This window comes from Columba livia, chromosome 2 (assembly GCF_036013475.1).
Source record: "Columba livia isolate bColLiv1 breed racing homer chromosome 2, bColLiv1.pat.W.v2, whole genome shotgun sequence".
Classification (NCBI taxonomy): domain Eukaryota; kingdom Metazoa; phylum Chordata; class Aves; order Columbiformes; family Columbidae; genus Columba; species Columba livia.
This window is the reverse complement of record NC_088603.1, coordinates 104,243,450-104,266,114: the sequence shown is the minus strand read 5'-3', so window position 1 is coordinate 104,266,114 and position 22,665 is coordinate 104,243,450. Positions and strand designations below refer to the sequence as shown.

Sequence of the window (22,665 nt, the reverse complement as noted above, 5' to 3'; positions counted from 1 at the left end):
ATTCAGGTACAGGGAAATAGTATTACTTGGGAAATATAACAGTATTACTGATGAAAAACTACACAAAATGTTCCCCACATTTTTAAATAATAGTAGTAGAATATTGGAAAAAACAACTTTTCTCAAAGCTTTAGAGATTCAAAAATAGATGATACTTAAATATTTTTGAAAGTGAAGATATTTCAAAACACAGCTAAACCAACAATACAGGTTTTCATCACACAAACATGATCTTACAGTTTCTGTTAGATTTTTTTCCCTCTATAATGATAAATACATGGGAAGTGGCAACTCTGCACATTATTTCTGTCTGCTGGCATAAGGCTCATGTGCAAATTCTGATAATAGAGTTATTCCATGCAAAAAGCGCCTCAAACTCATTTTGTATTTTAAAATAAAGTTAGAAGCAAACTTATCATTGAACCTGCATTATGGAAGAAAAATAAACTGCTTTACTGCTTGTAATTATTCAGACAATCAGTTTCAGGGCTGAAATCCATTTGAATTTCCCATTTCTCAGCCGATGTGTGAGAAACTCAAAATATTCAGGAAGTGTATTAGTATATTGGAAAAGTACTTTACATTGGTTAAGAACCTAGAAATCTACAACTTCTAGAGTTCAAGTCTTCCGGTTCGTTATGAAAAATGTCTGGGAATAGTTTAAAGCTTGACATAATTCAGTACTTTAAAATTATAAAAATATTTCATTAGGAAAGAACAACATGGTGCTTTCATGTTTTACTAATTCTGAAGAAGCTATTCAAGTTTAAGTCTGCTAAGGAAATTAACTTATTCATTAACTGGATAGATATGTATGATTTTAAGACTGCAAAAATATTGACAATAATTTCATCATTTCAGCTGTGTTTAATATCCACAGTTTGGTTAAAATTAAAAAAAAAAATAAATAAATAAAAAGACTGAATATAAACGTAAAACTAGGGAAAGTGAATGTCTAAGTAAAACATGTACTTGAAAAGAAAACCAGAATGACTGCATGTCTATAATATTATCTTTTTAAGTGCTATATGAAATCAAGTCACCTTAAAAAAATAAATACACACCACACTTTGATTACAGCAAAATTACAGATGAATCTACCTTGCAACAAAAATATGACCTGAAAAAACACTAACTGAGCCAGTCTTAGAATAAAATCTCTGACAAAGTTAATGTCCTTGTCGGCTGTTTTTCCTTGATAACATAATAGACTTTAAGTACATACACACAAAACCATAACATTTTTAACATCATCTGCCAGAATAAATAGGAAGTGATTTACCTACTCAATGCTCACAGATAGTGCCCCTTTTCTACAGACATCTTCAATTTCAGATTAAAATGCTGTATATGGATAAGTACATTAGCGTGAGGTAATCACAAAATCACAGAATGGTTGGACTTGGAATGGACCTCTGGAGATCACCTAGTCCAACCCACCTGCGAAAGCAGGTTCACCTAGAGTAGATTGCACAGGAATGCATCCCAGTGGCTTTTGAATGTCCCCAGAGGAGACTCCACAACCTCCCTGGGCAGTCTGTTCCAGTGCTCTGGCACCCTCAAAGTAAACAAGTTTCTCCTCATGTTTAGATGGAACCTTCTGTGCTTCGGTCTGTGCCTGTTGCCCCTCATCTTATCATTGGGCACCACTTGTCCCATCTTCTTTACACCCACCCTTCAGATATTTGTAAATATTGGTAAGGCCTCTCAGCCTTCTCTTCTCCAGGCTGAACAGACCCAGGTCTCTCAGTCTCTCCTCATAAGAAAGATGCGCTAGGCCCCTAATGGTCTTTTGTACCCCACCTCTTGACTCCCTCCAGTGTTGGAAACATACTGAGATATTCATGCAACCAGTTTACACTTTTACATTTCTTCCTTCCATATGGCATAGGCCAAATAAATTTTTTGTGCCAGAAAACAATTTACATTATTTAAAAAGAAAAGAGTATTTAATTAAATACATTATATATCTGTCTGAATCAATTAATTTGAATGATAAAACTGTAGTATATGTTCTTGATCTTTCTGAATTGAGACCAATAATGTATTTTATTTGCATTTCTTCAGGGACATGTGCTGACATTTCTCAGGGTTTGGGGAGGGGGAGGGGCAGTGTGTGTGTTTTGTTTCTTTGTTTACTTTTGTTTTTAAAGAATAGCTGTTCCAGAGAAGATATCTAATTGTCAAATTTAAAGCATGTTTGTACAAGACCTAACCTTGAAACTGCAATCAGAACATGAATTTAAAATCAATAATTGAACATATGGTGAACTGATTTTTCTAACTCCTTTATTTGAAAAAGAAATTATATTCATCATATAGAGTTCTTACTGAGAGAAAATTATTTTTCCTGCTCTCCTGATGAGGAGTTCAACTAATAATATATACTTTTTGTGATAAGCATATATAAAGATCAGAATATGAAAGAATTTATTTTGGTCGTTCAGCACCAGAGCAAGAAGCTGCACCATGAAGCTATGAATCCATTATCTCTTATCATTGTCAAATTTCAAAGTGTAGTCAAAAGAGAGATAGGACGGTTGCTCATTGTACAAATTATTTAATGAATAAAAGGCAACATCTACAAACAGAAATATCACTATCAGGGTGACTGACAGTATCATTTTGATGGGCTAAGTTTTGGGCAGCGTGAGAGAGCAGTGTGGCTAATAATGGGATATGCCTCACTATCAATGATTAAATAAGGTTACCCATAATTAGGTGAGATTTTATTTTCTTTGACTCTTGCTCCTTAAAAAGTCTTTATGATGAAGTGCTCTAAAGATTCTCACTGTTTTACTTTCAAATACTTCACTGTCAACTAACCAGTAGCTTTGATTATGGTGAATGACCTCTCTTTCTTTCTGGATTTTTTTTAATCTTCTTTTTTATTTTTTAACTTCCAGAGGAAAACCACTGATTGAGGCATCAAATAAATTCAGCATAGCAAAAGAAATCTTGTCATACTTAAGTAGCCTGACTGATAATATAAGTAAGTTGGAATTGCATTGCTACTCTTTCTGAGCAGTTCCATCAGTAGGTACTTTCTGCAACAATTAAGACAAGGATCTTATATATTCAGCACAGAAAAATGCACTTATTATTGTTCTTCACAACTCTTCCCTTCCAGTATTTATGCACACTACAGTGCTGTCTAAAAGTTCACATACTAGCCCTAGAACTTGTGGGAAGAGGCAAATTGTGATAGGTTATACACACGGCATGGTATGATTTTTTTCAAGGCCATATTCCAGCCAACAGAGGAATCTGCAATAGAAAGTTGCATCTCTCAAACCTAAATCAAGTTTCTTATACAATATGTTCTCCAACACCTCTTAGAAAAAGAAAAAGAAACAGCAGCACCAGTCAGGAATTTGGTACTTGTTTGTCAAGACAGCCTATGACTAAAGTGAAGAGAAAGGGAGGAGGAAGCATGCAGGCCCAGAGGTGTTCAGTGAAAGCAAAATGGTTGTGAAGATGGATCCTGAACAAATGAAGAAGAAAGGAAAGTAAGATACAATACGAATGAGCTCGTATCAGTGATAGAGAGAAGTTCTTCTTTTTAGTCTACACACCTCCTTCAGTTTTGTTGATAAAAACATTTGCACCTTCATTTTTGTTTGTTTTCCTAGATGGCTAGACTAAAACAGTAATTAACACTAAAATTAAAAATATGTTTCATTTTTAATTTCATTAATTTATTTCATGCCTCAGATAAACATTTTCTTAAATTAATTGGAACTTTCTTGTGCCAGTCTGAATCTGAGAATGTGGAAAATCATCATGAAGGGGGAAGAAAAGTCTTCAGTGAAGGTCTTGAGACTTCCGAGGGATAAATTTAGTCTTCCACAGTGATAAGAATAAAGAGAAAGGGTGACAAAAGAGCCATCTGAAATCAAGTCTTTGGTGACTGTAAACCAGGATGTATTCCATTTTAATGTTGCCTTAATACTTATATCTAAAATGTTCATGTTTAGTACATAATGAAAATATAAAACTGAACAGTAAAATTTATCAAACCTGTGTCTGATGATTATCAAAATATGAGAGTTTGGATTTTAGTGTTATCTGTCCCTCCAGCATGGATACTTTATTTTATAAACCACCATGCTGATTATCACCACCTCAGTATATTCTAGATTAAAAATGTTGGGTACAGTTGTTTATGTGAGAGACACATTGAATCAATCTAAAATTATTTGTGAATAGTAGAAGCTGACTAATGACGAAGTTTGTAATTCAAACCAAATATAAGAGCTTTTCAATGTTATAACAATGCCTTATTTAGAAATCTATCTATTAGTATTACCATGCAAAAATCCTCAGGCAACGCTGACATGAAACCTTTCTTGGATTGAACAGTATTTCTAGCTAATGTCTGGAAATACAAGCAGGTGAACATTTATGCTCAGGTCACACATAATACCTGAGAGCTGAAGTGAAAAGCAAGTAAGACCAGGATGATCACTTCTAAAAAAGGTGACCATCCCATTTCTTAGATGACAGATGCTGGAAGTGTAAGATAAAATTACTTCCATGAAACTAATTTACAAGGCAAAGAGCACATTATTTAATACCTTCATTGACAAGGCAAACCTCTACTTTTTTTTTTCCTGCTGAAAGAAAATAATAAAAAATGGGGTTTAATTTCATTAACAAAGTATATAATTTCATTAACAAAGCTATTTTATTGATTAAAAAAAAAGGAAAAAATAGATTCAATTTAGATAATATATAGTGGAAAGATATATACATGTTTTGCACTTGGGTTAGTGGTACAATCTTACTGAAATCCTACTTCTTTGTTGATATAAGCAAGGTACTTTTTAATTCAAATTGGAATTTATACAGTGCTAAATCATGCATGACAAAATTACAGAATTGAAAATTTATACAGACTACAAAAGTCAGTTCTGATCTTCAGCCCTGGTGCTTTCATCACAGAGCACGAGAGTCATAAAAATTGCTCACACAATAAAAAGAGAAATCTACTGAATCAAAGCTTATGTTGAAAGCAAGCACCATTTTTTTCCACCATTCCTCTCAACTTTAAACCAATTCTGCATTAATTTTATCTGATGAAGAAATCATATTAACGACACTACAATTGTTATCATTTTACAAACAGGATAGGTCTAATAGACAATCTTTTGAATACCATATTTTGGAAAATACAGCTATGTCTGTGCGAAACAAATGCAACCATATGTACAAGTTTTGATTGTTCATCTAATGCAGGGATTATATTTGGTTTTCCTTTGTAGAGTTTTGTACATAGGAAGTGTAACTCCATCAGTGTTCTAGTTTGGACTACGCTTTTGAATCATATTTTACAGTCACCTCTGACTTTCTATCCATTGATCTCTGATATTAAGTGATTCCTTATAGATAAAATAGAACTGGTAGACACACTGCAGGAGTCCACATAATGTGGTGTAAATCCAAAAGGGCATTTAGACTAAAGTTAATCTAAAGAAAAAGCCCTGAAATGCATATGTTACAAATTCAAGGAACAGCACTTAGTTAATGCTGGAAGAGTGAAGAGAACCACAATGTCCAGTTCAAATTAGAACACTTTATACAGAAAAAAAAAAAAAAAGCTTTTCATAGGAGATTAAATAAATCAAAAATTACTCACAGTCTTTGTAACAAAGAAGAATAAAGTGAGAAAAAGAGACTGACTTTCTACCTTGAGGCTTTGTCCTTTTACCTAAAACAAGCAAGAACTGGTTTCTGATCCCTGTTCTGCTGAATATTTAACTATTCATGTGGAGTGGAAACATTTCAAAAGTGAAACTGAGAATAGTCTTTCGCTCAATGGTTGTGAGACTCCATTAGAAATGACGTATTAAAATCTCCTTACATATAAGTAGAAATTGAGTTCAGTTCTCCCACCCGTATGCTTTTGTACAAAGAACCAAAATTTAATCCTACAGATTCTTTTCTGGTTAAAGTTGCTTGACTAATTCTACCTAGTTTTGCAGACAGTATCTGGATTATCACAGTCATTTATTTATCCTTTTTATGTGCGTGTGGAGAGGGAGGGGAATGGAACTTTGAACTGAATCTTGTTTTTTTCCCACTCCAGCCCTGTAATTCACGTCAGAGAACAATTCTGAGGCATCTACACAAGTTTCCTTTCAGAGGGAACTAAACTGGACGATACATTACAGAAGTGAACTTTGTGTGCTTCAGCTGCCAGTAAACGCAACAGACCAGACTAGATTAGACTAGATCTACTCTGGTATAAAATCCCAAACAGGCAGTGCGGATTTTGAATCCTCAACATCAACTGTTTTGCTCGACAGCTTTACTCCTATTACTCCACAATATTTATTACTAAGGATGCAGCCAGAGTCAAAAATATCCCTTTCATTTTAAAAACAAGGTCTCAGATCTGCCATCTACTATCAGATTTACTTGAGCTGTTTTGTTTCTAATTAACATTGAATTCAGTAAATCATATTTACAGTGTATACCTAGTAGCAAACAAACATTTATGTACAGCAACACCATATATGCACAGAATTTTGCTTCAAGCTTGTGATTACCAGCTTTTCCACAGCTAGAGAAAAAAAAAAAGAAAAAAGATAATGCCTTCTGTAAGCTAAAGAATGTAAAGATGATGACGATGTGGCACCTGAGTCAACAGGCAGAAGAGCCATTAGAACTGGTGACACTATAATTAGGAAATTTCAATTTACTTTTAGTAAGTACATAGAAATAATAGCTCAAATTTCAGTTTTATTAAGTGCCTTCTGCATGCTTGAAAGTCTTCCTTATTTCACATTTGCCAAAAGTAACATTTTCCCTCTAGCTATTGTGCTTAGTGGATGATCTCTGGAATTAGGTGAGAATACTATTTTTCCTGAAGCCTGGTTTGTTACAGCGATACGAAAGCAAAGCCATTTCAGAGTATCACAGTATGTTTGGGATTGGAAGGGACCTCAAAAGATCATCTAGTCCAATCCCCCTGCTGGAGCAGGAACGCCTAGGTGAGGTCACACAGGAACATGTCCAGGCGGGTTCTGAATGTCTCCAGCGAAGGAGACTCCACAACCTCCCCGGGCAGCCTGTTCCAGTGCTCTGTCACCCTCACTGAGAAGAAGTTTTTTCTCAAATTTAAGTGGAACCTCTTGTGTGCCAGCTTGATCCCATTACCCCTTGTCCTATCATTGTTTGCCACCAAGAAGAGCCTGGCTCCATCCTCATGGCACTCACCCTTTATATATTTATAAACATTAATAAGATCACCCCTCAGTCTCCTCTTCTCCAAACTAAAGAGACACAGCTCCCTCAGCCTTTCTTCACAAGAGAGGTGCTCCACTCCCTTCATCATCTTTGTTGCCCTACTCTGGACCCTCTCCAGCAGTTCCCTGTCCTTCTAGAACTGAGGGGCCCAGAACTGGACACAATATTTCAGATGTGGTCTCACCAGGGTGGAGTAGAGGGGGAGAGGGGGATCTACTAACCACCCCCCTTCTAATACACCCCAGGATGTCACTGGCCTTCCTGGCCACAAGGGCACAGTGCTGGCTCATGGTCATCCTGCTGTCCACCAGGACCCCCAGGTCCCTTTCCCCTACACTGCTCTCTAATATGTAATTTCCCAACCTATACTGGAACCTGGGGTTGTTCCTGCCCAGATGCAGGACTCTACACTTTCCCTTGTTAAATTTCATTAGGTTATTCCCCGCCCAACTCCAGCCTGTCCAGGTCCCGCTGGATGGCAGCACACCCTTCTGGCGTGTCTGCCGCTCCTCCCAGCTTGGTGTCATCAGCAAACTTGCTGATAGTACACTCTATTCCCTCGTCTAAATCGTTAATGAATATATTGAATAATATTGGCCCCAGTACTGACCCCTGAGGCACTCCACTAGATACTGGCCTCCAACTAGACTCTGCACCATTGACTACCACTCTCTGGCTTCTCTCCTTAAGCCAGTTTGCAACCCACCTCACTACTCTATTGTACAGACCACACCTCCTCAACTTAGCTGTGAGGATGCTGTGGGAGACTGTGTCAAAGGCTTTACTGAAGTCAAGGTAGACCACATCCACCACTCTGCCATCATCCATCCACCTTGTTACATTCTCATAAACGGCTATGAGGTTGGTCAAGCATGACTTACCCTTGGTAAAGCCATGCTGACTGCCCCTAATAACCCTCTTATCCTTGATATGCCTTGAGATGGCACCAAGGAGAAGCTGTTCCATTACCTTCCCAGGGACAGAGGTGAGGCTGACCAGTCTATAATTACCCGGGTCCTCCTTCTTGCCCTTTTTGAAGACTGGAGTGATGTTTGCTTTCCTCCAATCCTCGGGCACCTCTCCCGTTTCCCAAGACTTGGCAAAGATGATGGAGAGCGGTCCAGCAATGACTTCAGCCAGCTCCCTCAGCACCCGCGGATGCATCCCATCTGGACCCACGGATTTATGGATGTCCAGACTATTTAATTGCTCCCTAACCCAGTCCTCATCAACTAAAGCAAACTCCTCCATTGACCTGGCTTCATACGGGGTCTCAGGGGTACAGGGCTCCCCAGGACAGCCTCCAGCAGAGTAGACAGAGACAAAGAAGGCATTCAGTAATTCTGCCTTCTCTGTATCTTCTGCCACCAGGGCACCCACCCCATTCATCAGTGGGCCTACATTGCCTCTGGTATTAGTTTTATCTGCTATGTATTTGAAAAAGTTATTTTTGCTGTCCTCGACCCCTCTCGCCAGCTGTAATTCTAAGGAGGCCTTGGCTATCCTAGCTGCCTTCCTACATCCTCTAACAGCAGCCTTATATTCTCCCCAAGTGGCCAGCTCCTGCTTCCATGACCTGTAAACTCTCCTCTTCTGCTTGAGCATACCCAACAGATCCCTATTCAAGCATGCAGGCCTCCTGGCTCCCTTCCTTGACTTCCTACGTGTGGGGATGCTCTGATCCTGAGCGTGGAAGAAGCAATCTCTGAATGCAATCCAGCTATCTTGGGCCCCTTTTCCTTCAAGCAGTCTTGCCCATGGGATTTCCCCCAGCAATTGCTTGAAAAGGCCAAAGTTAGCCCTGCTAAAGTCCAGGGTTGCAATTCTACTTGCTATTCTGTTCCTGCCACCCAAGATGCTGAACTCCACCATCTCATGGTCACTGCAACCCAGGCAGCCCTCAACCTTTACTGCTTCGACCAGACCCTCCTTGTTAGTGAGGATGAGATCCAGCAGTGCACCTCTCCTAGTCGGCTCCTCCACCGTCTGCATGAGGAAGTTATCATCAATGCACTGGAGGAATCTCCTGGACTCTGGCTGGCTGGCTGAATGGTCCTTCCAGCAAACATCAGGGAAGTTAAAATCACCCGCAACAACCAGGGCCTGTGACTGTGAGGCCACTCTCAACTGCCCATAGAAGGCCTCATCAACTTCCTCAGCCTGATCTGGTGGCCTGTAACAGACGCCCACAACAATGTCACCCCTGCCAGCCTGCCCCTTGATCCTGACCCATACACTCTCAACTCGCTCATCATCCGCTCCTGGGCAGAATTTAGTACATTGTAGTTGCTCTCTCACACAGAGAGCAACTCCACCACCACGCCTGGCTGGCCTGTCTTTCCTGAAAAGGGCATAGCCATCCATGACCACATTCCAGTCATGTGAACTGTCCCACCGTGTTTCTGTAATTGCCACCAGATCATAATCTCCCGACCGAACACAGGATTCTAACTCCTCCTGCTTATTCCCCATGCTGCACGCATTGGTGTACAGGCATTTCAGGGAGTGAGCAGAGCACACCAATTTCTCCCTAGGGGCATAGGAGGCCACCCGGTCCTCATCAGTTTTAGAATGCTGCCCCACTGGGACAAGCCCAGCTACAACCCCATCCCCCTTCGAGCCTAGTTTAAAGCTTTCCAAATAAGCCCAGCTAATTCCTGCCCCAGCATCCTTTTGCCCCTGTGAGATAAACCTTTTCCACATGACACTGTCCGGACTGGTGTCTTATAAAACCAACCATTATCAAAAAATCCAAAGCCCTGCCTGTAGCACCAGTCTTGGAGCCAACCATTTAGAGACTGAATTTTCCTATTCCATCTCACATTGTCACTTGAAGATGGAAGGAGTGAATTGACATTTAACATAGATAATGCCTACTTATTTTACACTCTAGGACAGCAATTTAATTTTATTTTATAATTGTGTTCTTAATGATGAATTGGACAATTACCTCCTGAACATTTTGTATCAAGATAGTCCTGACTAACATTCCAGAAAAACAAGGTCAAGCACTAACCGTCAAATAATGAAAAGAAACAGCTGAGGGTGAAAGTCCATTTGAAAGCATAAGCCTTAGGCTAACATATTAGTTTCTTCCCAAATGAAGTTTTATGGATTTGAAAATTGCTGTGTAGCAGCATCGAGCTGCTTGTAAATCCAGGCCTCAGGGACAAGGCATGTCAAGGGAAAGGAGTTTCCAGCATGGGGACAATAAGTAGATGTCAACCTATGCCTTTTTTTCAAATGTATTTCTGAAAGAAGATAATAAAGCCTTTGAAGTTTAGGCTGATTTGAAAATTTAAGCTGTCAAAGTTCAAGCTCCTGCTTACTTTTGCAAACCTCACTATTGTATAACCTTAAACACTTTGATCTTTTTTAGCGGCTTTATATAGGAACTTTGAGCTTCTAGTTCTTTCTTTAATACCTAAAATGTCACATAAAAGTACATGATGGAAAACTGCTATTTTTATTGACACATACAAAATTATAGGCCAGATCCACATTTCCATTATGCAATATTTTGTTTGATTTTTTTAATGTGTGGACGTTTATACACTGGATTCCACTCTTTTGGAGTGTTCTTCACACTACCTAAGAAAACCACAATCAGGGCTGCTCTTTCAGAGAAACTGATACCCTGGCCATTATGGTCATTATATGTCCCATAACATATTTTCAGCTGGATGCTCTGTACTTCATGTACTCAAGTAGAATGTTCTTAATTGCATTATGCCCCTTATTATTATCTCTCTGCGTAATTTTCTAATAGCAAAGGGAATATTTTGCCACTGAAGTGGTTGTGTATTACTGCTATGTTGTTGTGCACAATTAAACAGCTGTTGCATAAGTAATGTTGCAAAGGTGACTGCATTTTGTTATGCTCAGTGAATACATTTTCTTGTATGCATCTATGATAAGGATAGTCATGAGACAAATTGCATTCATCATGTATGTCTCCTATCCTTCACTCTGCCCACTAATCCATCTCCCTCAGAGCTATGTCTGGTTTATATGAAATTTCTAACAAGCCTCAAAAAGTCTTTTGCAGAGGTATTCCTGGGCACCAAAACCTACTCTCCACAATCTTATTTGAGGAGAGTAGTGAACAGATAGAATTCAACAGATTTACAATGTAGCTTCTGAAATCAGACTAAACCAGATGACACATACTCAAAGCAAGCAAAAAAACCTAACGCTCTAACAAACACAGAAATGACCTAAATGCATTTGTATGTGGCCTTTTCTGGCTGAAATACTTCTTTTGCTGAATTTTGTCTGAAAGAAACATTAGATTTTTCATGGCATATAAAAACAAATGCAAATATACTTGGGGTTATTGTGAGAAGGAAAAAAAAAAAAAAAAAAAGAAGAAGAAAATCACCCATACCAGATTTTTGGAATAGAAGCAATTTCTCCCCCATCTATTAATAATAACATACCCCACTCCTCCTCTCAGTGATAAACTGTAAAGGAATAAAAATTCTCAAAAGCTATTAGTTAAGATAACCACCCAAGAAGATGTCAATGAGAGAATTAAAATCAAGCATGCTCAGGTGAGCAGCTCAACTACCAGCTCTACAGGAAATGGATTAGTGTGTAAAATTAAAACGAAAATAAATACATGACAAATGTAATTTGTTCCAGGGCTATCCTTATCATGCATGCAATAGAGAAGTATATTCACTTAGCATAATAAATGCCCTCAACTGAGCTTCAGAGACAGAGCTTTCTGTTTGGAAAAATTATTTATATATAAAATATATAAATAGTCACTGAAATGGCTAAATTATTCTATAGTTCAGTAACATAATTTTGAAGATATAGTTTAGCTATTTTTTAACAGAAGATGGAATTATATTTAAACTTCCTTATTCTTAGATGAGGACTCTCACATCCTTCTGGACTTAGTAGATAAAAACCATGTATCAACGTACATTCCAACAATTTTGTGAGTATACATTAAAAAACATTTTTACCTTTGTCTATAATTCAAACGTTGAGTTTCCAGCTCCAATCTCCAAAAAATCATTGGCAACAAAGCTTACAGAAACTCATAAATACTCTTTTGGATCTTTAAGTCTTCTTGAACACAAGATCAAGAGTCCTGAGACATTAGTTTGGCTGGCAAAATCGTAATAATAGTGTCTCAAATGAAGAAGTGTATTTCTCCAGTCAACCTACATGGTCTTTCAAAAATTGAAGTTTAAAAATAAATGGACTTAAAGAATAAACCTAACTCATCCCCTAAACAGTAATACTTTTTCCATCTCTTAAATATTTTACAAGAATTTATTTTGCTTTCTTTGGAAAATGGTGTAGTTTATGAGTTTGATTGGTTATTATCTGGAATAAACCAATAAGCCATTGTGCTGTGTCACTGAAGGAGGATGAAAACCTCATGAGTTCCAGTACATTGAGAATGAAGGAGTTTTATTGAATTATATATGCAAATAAGTACAGTGCTTGATTTAATTTCCTATTAAATTCTGCTTACTATAGAATGTTCCCAAACTCTCCCTTTTGATATGTTTCATAATTCTGCACTGAAGATACTACTCTGTTAAGGTTGTTAAGGGGAAATTAATCCCTCAGAAGAGTCACTGTGGGTTCTGAGAGACATATCGTGTGAAATGTTTTGGGGAATGATGGAAGATGTGATAGCTGAAATACATGCACAACTGATCCTTCAGAATGAGACCTATTAGAAGGCAGCACCTGTTGTAAAGAAGTTTCCACATTCAACAACAGTAGCTCTTCCCAAGTTGGCTGTGCCAAGGACTGAAGCAATAGGTTATACTGAAGGAATTCATTGATGTTCAGGAACCTAAAAAAGTGTCTCTCTGCCTTCCAATCTGCTATAGGCATTTATGGGGTTTTTTGCACATGATCGGTCTAACATCCTGGGGGTTCAAGTGTCGCCAAGATACAAAGATTCTTTCCTTAAACCTTTGCCTCTCTAATAAATGTTCTGTCTCATGAGAAAAGTGCTAACTATGTCTGAAAGGCCCTTGGAAAAAATGACATATGTTATATAAGTGAAATAATGATAACTCAATGACCAAATTATTTAATACAACAGAAATATTTTTATGGGATCCTAATTTAGATCTCTGTCCCTCAAAATATTTTGTTTGATCTAAGGAAAAGAAGGTAGCTGATTGAGTCATAATAAGCCATTTTCTGTTTTTTCTATGAATGTTTTTAAAAGACCGTAGTTTTTCTTTGTGATTCTAAAGCTCTCTGCTTTCTCTGCTGTTTTTGTTTTAAACTTAGGTTTTGTCTTAACAAACACATGGCTACTTAAGAAACAGAAATATTGGCAGATGAAAGGACTTGCCAGCAAGACACTTGTAAAACTATTCTTTCAGCAACATCGATATCTACTCACTCTTTGATTTAGTAAGCTTCCAAAGACTTCATTAATCTTCTGTGACAGTAGAGCTTAGTCCTTCAAGAACTGGTTAGTTTGTGAAAACCAGTAAAATAAAATAAAATAAAAACCATATACATTAAAAGCCTGCAATGTTATCATATATCTAGATGTATGGTGTTGGTTCAAACGAATTGCATCAAATGTTGAAAGCAAACCTCAGATATACCTTATTGTACTTCATGATATCACACCAATCAGTCAAAATAATCCATACAAACTCTCATCCACCAGGAAACACTGTTCAGCTCAAGAATCTTAAGATAAATAGAGAATATTTCAGTTAAAAGCAGAGATGTCTCACTTCTCTTCATGATCACTTATAAGACATGAGACAAGTATACTGTCAAGAAGTGTAAAATGGCTATTATTATCTGTAATTTAATTTAAGAATTATTCATATACTGATAAGAAGTATAGACATCTGTAGAAGGCAAATTGACAGCTTACAGATTAGGACCTTCTTTCATAAAGGTATATAAATGTGTTCTCATTTCAAATATAAGAAAACCTGAAGGAGTCAGTGGAAACATTTAGTGCATAAAAATATAAACAGACTGCATCCTGCTACAGATAAAAGGAGTTTCTTCCTAAAGGTATGACCCCTTTCATCTTTATAAACATGGCATTAAAGAACAAATCTAGAGTGCACATTAACTTTTTTTGGCCATATAAACTGGATGTCTAGTTTTACTCATATGAGCAATCTTTTTGAGTTTAAAGGTACTATAGTTAAAATATGCATATAAATCCAGCTCCTGCTGCTAGGTATATGCATCATTGTCTTTTATAGGTAGTTTAGGTGTAATCAAATACAGAATCACTAAATGCAAAAGATGTCCACCTCAACTGAAATCCAAAGAGGCTGTGCATTATGTATGCAGTGAAGAATTTATAGAGAACAAATAAATGAATAATGAAAATGATAATTTGGGAATCAGTAAATACTTTTTTTGTTCACTGTTTCACTTTGCTTTACTTCATTTAATACAATATGTTGATATGCTTTAACCTTCTCTCCAATGTGCCAGTGTCCTCCTTCTGGACCATCTTTATTGCCCTTTCATCGCCTATTGAGGAAATAGAGCATACTATCAGCAAATTTGCTGATGACACCAAGCTGGGAGGAGTGGCTGATACGCCAGAAGACTGTGCTGCCATCCAGTGAGACCTGGACAGGCGGGAGAGTTGGGCAGGGAAAAATTTAATGAAATATAACAAGGGAAAGTATAGAGTCTTACATCTGGGTAGGAACAACCCCAGGTTCCAGTATAAGCTGGGGAAAGACCTATTAGAGAGCAGTGTAGGGGAAAGGGACCTGGGGGTCCCGGTGGACAGCAGGATGACCATGAGCCAGCACTGTGCCCTTGTGGCCAGGAAGGCCAGTGACATCCTGGGGTGTATTAGAAGGGGGGTGGTTAGTAGGTCAAGAGAGGTTCTCCTTCCCCTCTACTCTGCCCTGGTGAGACCACATCTGAAATATTGTGTCCAGTTCTGGGCCCCTCAGTTCAAGAAGGACAGGGAACTGCTGGAGAGAGTCCAGTGCAGGGCAACAAAGATGATTAAGGGAGTGGAGCATCTCCCTTATGAGGAAAGGTTGAGGGAGCTGGGTCTCTTTAGCTTGGAGAAGAGGAGACTGAGAGGTGACCTCATTAATGTTTACAGATATGTAGAGGGTGAGTGTCAGGGGAATGGACCCAGGCTCTTCTCGGTGACAACCAATGATAAGACAAGGGGCAATGGGTGCAAACTGGAAGACAGAAAGTTCCACTTAAATTTGAGAAGAAACTACTTCTCAGTGAGGGTGATAGAACACTTGAATAGGCTGCCCAGGGAGGTTGTGGAGTCTGCTTCTCTGGAGGCATTGAAGACCTGCCTGTATGCCTTCCTGTGTAAACTCATCTAGGTGTTCCTGCTCCGGCAGGGGGATTGGACTAGATGATCTTTCGAGGTCCCTTCCAATCCCTAACATTCTGTGAATCTGAATCTGTGAATACTATCAAAACATTCTTTCTAGGTTTGTTAAAATAATGTGTCCTCATACAGTGCTTTTCCTGGTCTTCTCTGTTACCTTTGAAAGTATTTACACTTAGAAATCACAGGACTTTTTAAAGTATCAAGAGAAATATAAAACTAGAATTACTATCAGGCTATTTAAAATAAAAATGAAAACTTCTGGGTGGAAAATTTGATTTTTTTTTTTTAATATTGATGCAAAATTTTGTAATATAAAGTTTTTTTATTATATATACATTTAATTCTTTGGAGTTATTTCCCTATTATTGTAACAACATACGTTTCTATTAAATTTCTTGGCCGTATTTCAAAAACAGCAGTACAATTCTATCTTTATTAGCATCTCTTTTACTACAGTGAGAAGTGAAATGATAGTTTTTTTAAATTATGGCTTAGTCATGTATATAATATTGACATAGCACATACTGAAAGGTACATTTACGTGTGTGTACTTGAAACTTAACCCTTATAATGAGTCACTTGGAAAAAAAATTAATATCCTTGTGTCTCAGTCTTTCTATGTGAAAAGGAGTTGATATTCATAATGTTTTCTATGTGTATATCGTTTGTTTACATGTGTAAGGATAAAAAAAAAAAAAATCCTCTGAGCTTCTTTTATATGGCTTCTTTTCACAAGGCTCCTCAACACATTCAAACTAGTGAAGATTTGAGCTAATGAAGTTGGTTGTGTCAGGACAGAGTTCCCTAAAACAAACAGGTAATGAGTTTATTCCTGACATATTCCTGAATGCAATAATCACAAATACTAAAATAATAATGTTTCATGCACATACATGTCTATGAAATTTGATCTAAATTATAAAACGAACTAGACTAATTTATAAATTCCCTAACTTTCAAACCACCTCTGCTTCTGCATTTTTGTGACTGGAGGTTGAATGGTCTACATTTGATAATTAATCTGCACATATTTTTGAGATGTAACCAAGTGTTACTCATTCAAGAAGAAAGCCCATCCATGCTCCAAAAATATGTTAAGAACACAAAACTTTCACTAGAATATATGTCATGTGAGTACCAAAGGGCTGATGGGTTCTACAGTTTAAATAACATCCAATGTTATTTAAATATATTGGTGCACTGTCAAATGACTCTTGCCTAGTATACCAGTGTATTTGTATACTCCGTTTGCACCAATCACAGAAAAAAATTTTGAAAATAACAAGATAACTGAATAGCAATTGTCAGTACCCCACTTACTTTAAATGCGGCATAGGAGAAAACGTTCCCCAAATACTCTCACCGTGCATCTGTACCTCAATATTTAAATTTTTGTTTCATTTTCACATTTCATCTAGCTTAAAGGAGGTAAAAAAAGGATTAAAGCTTTGGGAAAAACAAACAAACAAACAAGCAAAAAACCACCACACCTGTTCTTCCTGTCACCAAAAGCTATTTCCCTGTACAGTGCGGATGACCACAGGGAAGAAAAAATAATTTAGATTTTGTGAAAAATACATGAAGCCAGACACAATATAAATGGCAAAAGGACAAAAGATTTCTGAAAGGGCTGCCTATGTTCAACAAGATCCTCCAAAACAGCACTATCTGGCCACATGATGCTTTATAATGTTACTTTTCCATGACCAGTGTCAATTGGAGGAAATACCAGCAAATTATTGCCTGCTGAGAAGTGATTTCAAGCCAGGGTAGTAGGAAATGAACTGACACTAGCAGCAAGTGAATGTTACCTTCCAAGTCTGCAACAGTCCCTAGAACTTAGACAAGCAGTTATGCTAAAGTTTATACAATATAAGGCTGTTTCTGCAATGCAGCACTAATAAAGTTTTGCACTGTTAGGAGAATTGTCGTTAAGAAATCAGTTAAAACTTTTCTTGTGCTCTGCATACTGCAAAATGTAGTAGACATCAAACAAATGACAGTAGGGGTCAAAGCATGCATGTGTAGATATAACTGAACGATTTTTTTCCACTGTCCATCTCACTACTCACACTGTTAGTCAGTACTTCTTAAGCCTGTAGCATGCTTTTTGCCTTCTATGCTTTGAAATTTCAGGAAGGAGTTAATTTCCAAAATACTGATTCAAGTAATCCATGATTTCTGAAGACAGTAAGATTGCTTGATTCTTTAGAATGTTTATAATTGTGTGTAGAAAAAAGGAAGCAAAAATCTGAGAGCTTTTTCTAAATCTATTGTGTACAGCATAGCTATTAACAAGAAAATAACATTCTTAATTGATTTTATGAGTCAAAGTAATAATCCATACTCTGCAGTCAGGTCCTCACTCCTAAAGGATAACAACAACAACAACAACAACAACAACAAAAATCCCTGATGGGCCACACTTAGAAAAAACTAAGCAGCTAGAAAGAGTCTTCATTTTCCAGATTAAAAATGTAGTAACTTCAGCATTATTCAGGTGTTTGCAGACAATTTAGGGGAACTATTAAGCTTCTGTAATCCATCAGGGTCAAGGCTGTTTCATGGAAATTGTTGTTATGAAGTACTCATCAACATTTTATTTGTGCCTGCTACTCTTATGATTATTGCCATTCACCTCCTAAACTAAGCAGCAAAAAACAACCCTTGAGGAGCATGTCTCATTCAAGACATCATAGAGTCTAAGAAGTTGCACCACTTGTCAATTTTGTCATTTCCACAGCTTTCTCTGAAACCCACTGAAAATAAGTATGCTGAGGGAAGAAAAATACTGAGATGTTATGTTTCTGCTTCAGAGTCTTAAGGACCAAGAGACACTAATCTTTCTTTCATGTTAACAGACACCTAGACACCTTTGCTTCATTATCCTCTAGTGAAAAACAATGTTTACTGCTCTAGCCCCAGGCCAGTTGTTTCGTGAGAGGCAGTAGCCTTTCACTGTGTAATGCTGAAAACTGTAAAAATAAAAAAATAAGTAGCAAAAAAGCCCTTTATGGTATTGTCTGGTTTGGATTCAGAAAACTGATTTGGCCTGAAAATTCTTAATTATTTTCTGCTGTCCATTCCTAAATTACCCTATCACCAAACCCTGTATTTTAAGTACAACTAGTACAAGTACTGGTACAACAGTACTTGAATGCCATTTGTGTATTGGTTATAGTGCCCAATTAACTACAAACCTCTTTGTTAGGACAGTTTCAACCTGCTATCATGATCAGGCACCACAGTAATAAGCAACAGGTCTTTGTTCAGGAAAAGTAATGTAAACACCTAGCTTTGTTACTCAGCATCTTGACAAAATATGCAAACTCTTCTGAGGGATTTGAGTGACTTATTCTCACTACCTACATGTTAAGTCATATATACAAATTAATCAAGTGAAGAAGGTGGTTAGAGCTCTGATGACTTTCTCTGAAATGAAGAGATCATGGTGGGTTTTTTTATTTGTTTGGGGCTTTTATTTGTTCAGGGAGGTTTTGTGTCTGTTTTTGTTGTGTTTTTTTTAAGGCTAAGTCCATAACATCACTGTCCATAAGAGAAGTGCTGGATGCCATTTTAGAAAGTATCATACCTGGTCCTGTGTTTTAGTCTACATAAGGCTTAACATTCCTGAAAAAAGTGAAGACTTGAGACTGGCTTTAAATCCTGGATAGAGAATTTTCTCTTATCTACATCTTTTTCTGTACACCACTATGTAAGGAGAGACTGTTATGATAGATTACTCTCTAGATTCGCTATGCTTACACCTTAGCTTAAAAGTTCATCTGCTTTCTTTTCAGTTTCATCCTCCATATTTTAATCCTTCGATATCATCTTGCTTTGTAGACTGATTATGTTGTACATTTGTGTTATTTAGAGGCAAAAAAAAATGAAACAAAATGCTGTTAAATTTCCTGATATATACTGGAGAAGTGGCTTTACTGCACCATCTCTTGGGAGTAAGGTATTTGAATTGGCCCTCAGAATCTCTAGATGTACTCTTGACATTTTTATCTATAGCCTTTCCATCCTTACTCTCTAAATAAAATGTAAAATAAAACTTGTTTAATTTAGCTGAAGGTAAATTTAATGCTACAAAATTATTGACTTGAGAATTTAAATTGAAACCCTCTCACCAGAGAAGAAGTACAAGTTTTTTAGCATAATCCTGCCTGCGGGTGTAGCACATGATAAATAGGGCAGAGTGTTCCAATCACTTTTTATTTTATGTGGATAATAACTCTCTATCTCATTTCATTCGTCTTTGTCTCCCTAACATGTGCATCCTGACTGCTCCTTTTCTTGCATCTTTGCCTAGATTCTCCATCTTCTCTGTGACACTTGGTTTCAACATTATTAAAATTTCTGAACTATAGAAAATTATTTCAGACTACACCCTTTCCTCAGTTCTCCACAATGATATTTATGGATATACATTCAAATGATGTATACTAAAAGGTTTCCTAAAATATCAGATGATGTTTCCCACACAGAAACATAGTCTCCCATTAACTTCAGAAGTTTCTGCTGAAGATGTGACTCTAATATAGCATTTGCTTTACTATAGACAAATTAACAATATTAAAAAGAAAATTATTCAATATGGTAATAAAGCTAAGGAGACAGGGAAGAAACAGAACTCGGCAGACACAGACCTACTAAACTCCAGTACCTGTAAAATTCATTATTAATGATGGAGAAGAAACCTAAACACATTTCTAAATTGATCATTAAGAAAATCATTACAATTTCATAGCAAATGCAGGTCTTTACAAGCTTGCTTATCCTCTAGCTATGTTACAAAGTTTGCTGTGTTACAAATATTTCTACACACTTCAAAGCTGCAGAATATTTTGCTTACTTTTCTGGTCAGACAAATTAAATAAATCACAGGAACTTGTATCTTCTGTCATCCAAGGGCAACAAACCATCTAGAGTAGGATACTTAAATGAATCAGGGAATTCGGTATATAACTAAGAAATTTGTTTTTTTCCATTTTGTTCTGACACTGTCCTTCAAAGTAAGTGCAACCCATCCCACAATAGAATCATCAGCTAGCCGTGTACCAAAAATACCCAGTAAAGCTCAAAAAGACATCTTCAGAATAGATTAACTCCTCACTTGGTACTCAAATTATGTTATTTAAATGTCTTAATCACTTGTGCATTTGTATTTTCCGGGCTACACTTAAATTGTACATTAATCTGTTTATAAGAGGGTTAATTAAACAAACAAAGGTCTTACTTAAGTTGCATGCAGTCAGATTTAAGCAGTCAGTCACATTGGACTCTTTCTTGGGGACTTTGAGCATGTGACTCCTTACAAAATTCATTTTCCAAAGTGACCAAAGTCATTCCTGTGCACTAATTGGTGTTTTTGTGTCTACTCCTGTTAAGAGAAGAAAAATCTGTCATGAATGTCTATAAGTAGCTTTGCAAAGCAAGAACTTGTACCCACATGAACTAATAAAGCATTCATCTACTTGTCTCAGGTCAGGTATAAAGAACTCAATTTACTGTTTGTCTTCAGATTTTGATATTCAGTCATGGCTTCATGATATGAATTATTAATACACTAAGTCTCAGAATATCTGTAAAGGGCTCTACCAGAAAATGAAAGTAACATTGATAGAAGGTTACAGAAAAAAACACAGAGAGCATGAGATTAATGGAAAAAACTCTAGTACAAGTGGAAAATAGGTTCATCCTGTAAATGAAAAGTTATTCTAATTTCTTATTTAAAAAATTAAGCATACAGTGAGATACAATGGTATCAATAAATCCAACAACATTTCAGCAGAATATTGTTTGTAGACTGAGGTGTTCATTGTGAGTTTTTTATCCTTATATCACCAGCAAGGGAAAGAAAATACAAAGCAACCATTTAGACAACTGCAACAGGCTGGGCCTTGTTTCAGAAATCAATTTGCTTGAATTAAGGGTGGAATAACACAATACAGTAATTACTTGAAAGCAGACTTGAAATTTAACAAATTAACTAGATGATCAATTGTTCACTAATATTTTTAATAGTTGTTCTTTTAGAAAAACACTTCAAACTTGATAAATTTTTTCAGACGTTCTCCGGTTACTCCAGTTTTGTGTGACCTTCTAAAATTCTATGTCTGCAATTTCTTCTAAATATTTATCATTTCTTCTAACACCTGGTCAAATTTTAAGCAGTCCAAGTATACTGGACACTAAGTCTGACTGGATGTTCAGATAACTAAGTCCATTTTTTTCTGCCTTCATATAATGTTGAACTACATTAAACTACTTCATGATCAGGATAGCTGATACATTTTATTTTTCATGGGTAAAAATGAAAAAAAAAACTAAACTAAAATACAATGTATATTTGACAAAATTTGTTTAATTATGTCTTGATGTGTGCGTGTGCACTTTGTTTTTGTTTTTTTTTCTGTTGTTTTTTTTTTTTTCTCTCTATTGGACAGTATATTTTTTTTCTCTCTATTGGACGGTATGGTTGCCCAAACACAAGTTTTTTCACTTGAATTGCAGCTAATTTTCAGTGATTCAAAAGCAGATGTATATGCTGTGGTCATGCTTAGTTCTCAGTCTTATTCTTATTTCTTGCTACTACAAAAGATGTTTTACGACAGATTAAAGGAAGCTTTTTCCTCTTCACATACTCTGAAGCTTTAAAGCTTCACTTTTGAAATTGCAGCTCTCTCCTTGATCTTGAACACTTTGGCAGGTGCTTTCATACTTTTTATTAAGTCAACCTTAGGATTACTTTACCCTTCAAAGTTCTTAAACTTTTACAGAGAAAGAAGGCAGCCCACTTTTGAAATTTTCAATGGAAGGCAGAAAGCAGGAGCATATTGTCACTGGGAAGCTCAAAGGAAGGCATTATTCCAGTTTCACAAGAACCAATGATACCAAACTAATGCTACATTTGTTTAGAAAAACAGATGACGGTAAGACATCAAAAGGTTATCCGAAGATAAAACCCTCTTGCTCTTCGTTTTTCATCATCAGGTTGTGTGAATTCCTATAATAAAGATACCAGGTTAGTTTTACAACATGTATTTTACATAAGACAT

The 22,665-nt window shown here is 36.8% G+C and overlaps 1 long non-coding RNA gene across 1 annotated transcript in view; it reads right to left on the bottom strand.

Annotated features, from left to right (window-relative positions):
* Positions 1-14,928: 14,928 nt before the first annotated feature.
* Positions 14,929-22,665, bottom strand: part of LOC135578591 (uncharacterized) — a 49,025-nt gene continuing 41,288 nt past the window's right edge. The window contains exon 4 of the long non-coding RNA XR_010470416.1: positions 14,929-22,613. This is a non-coding gene — a long non-coding RNA (uncharacterized LOC135578591). The remainder of the gene's footprint in view (positions 22,614-22,665) is intronic.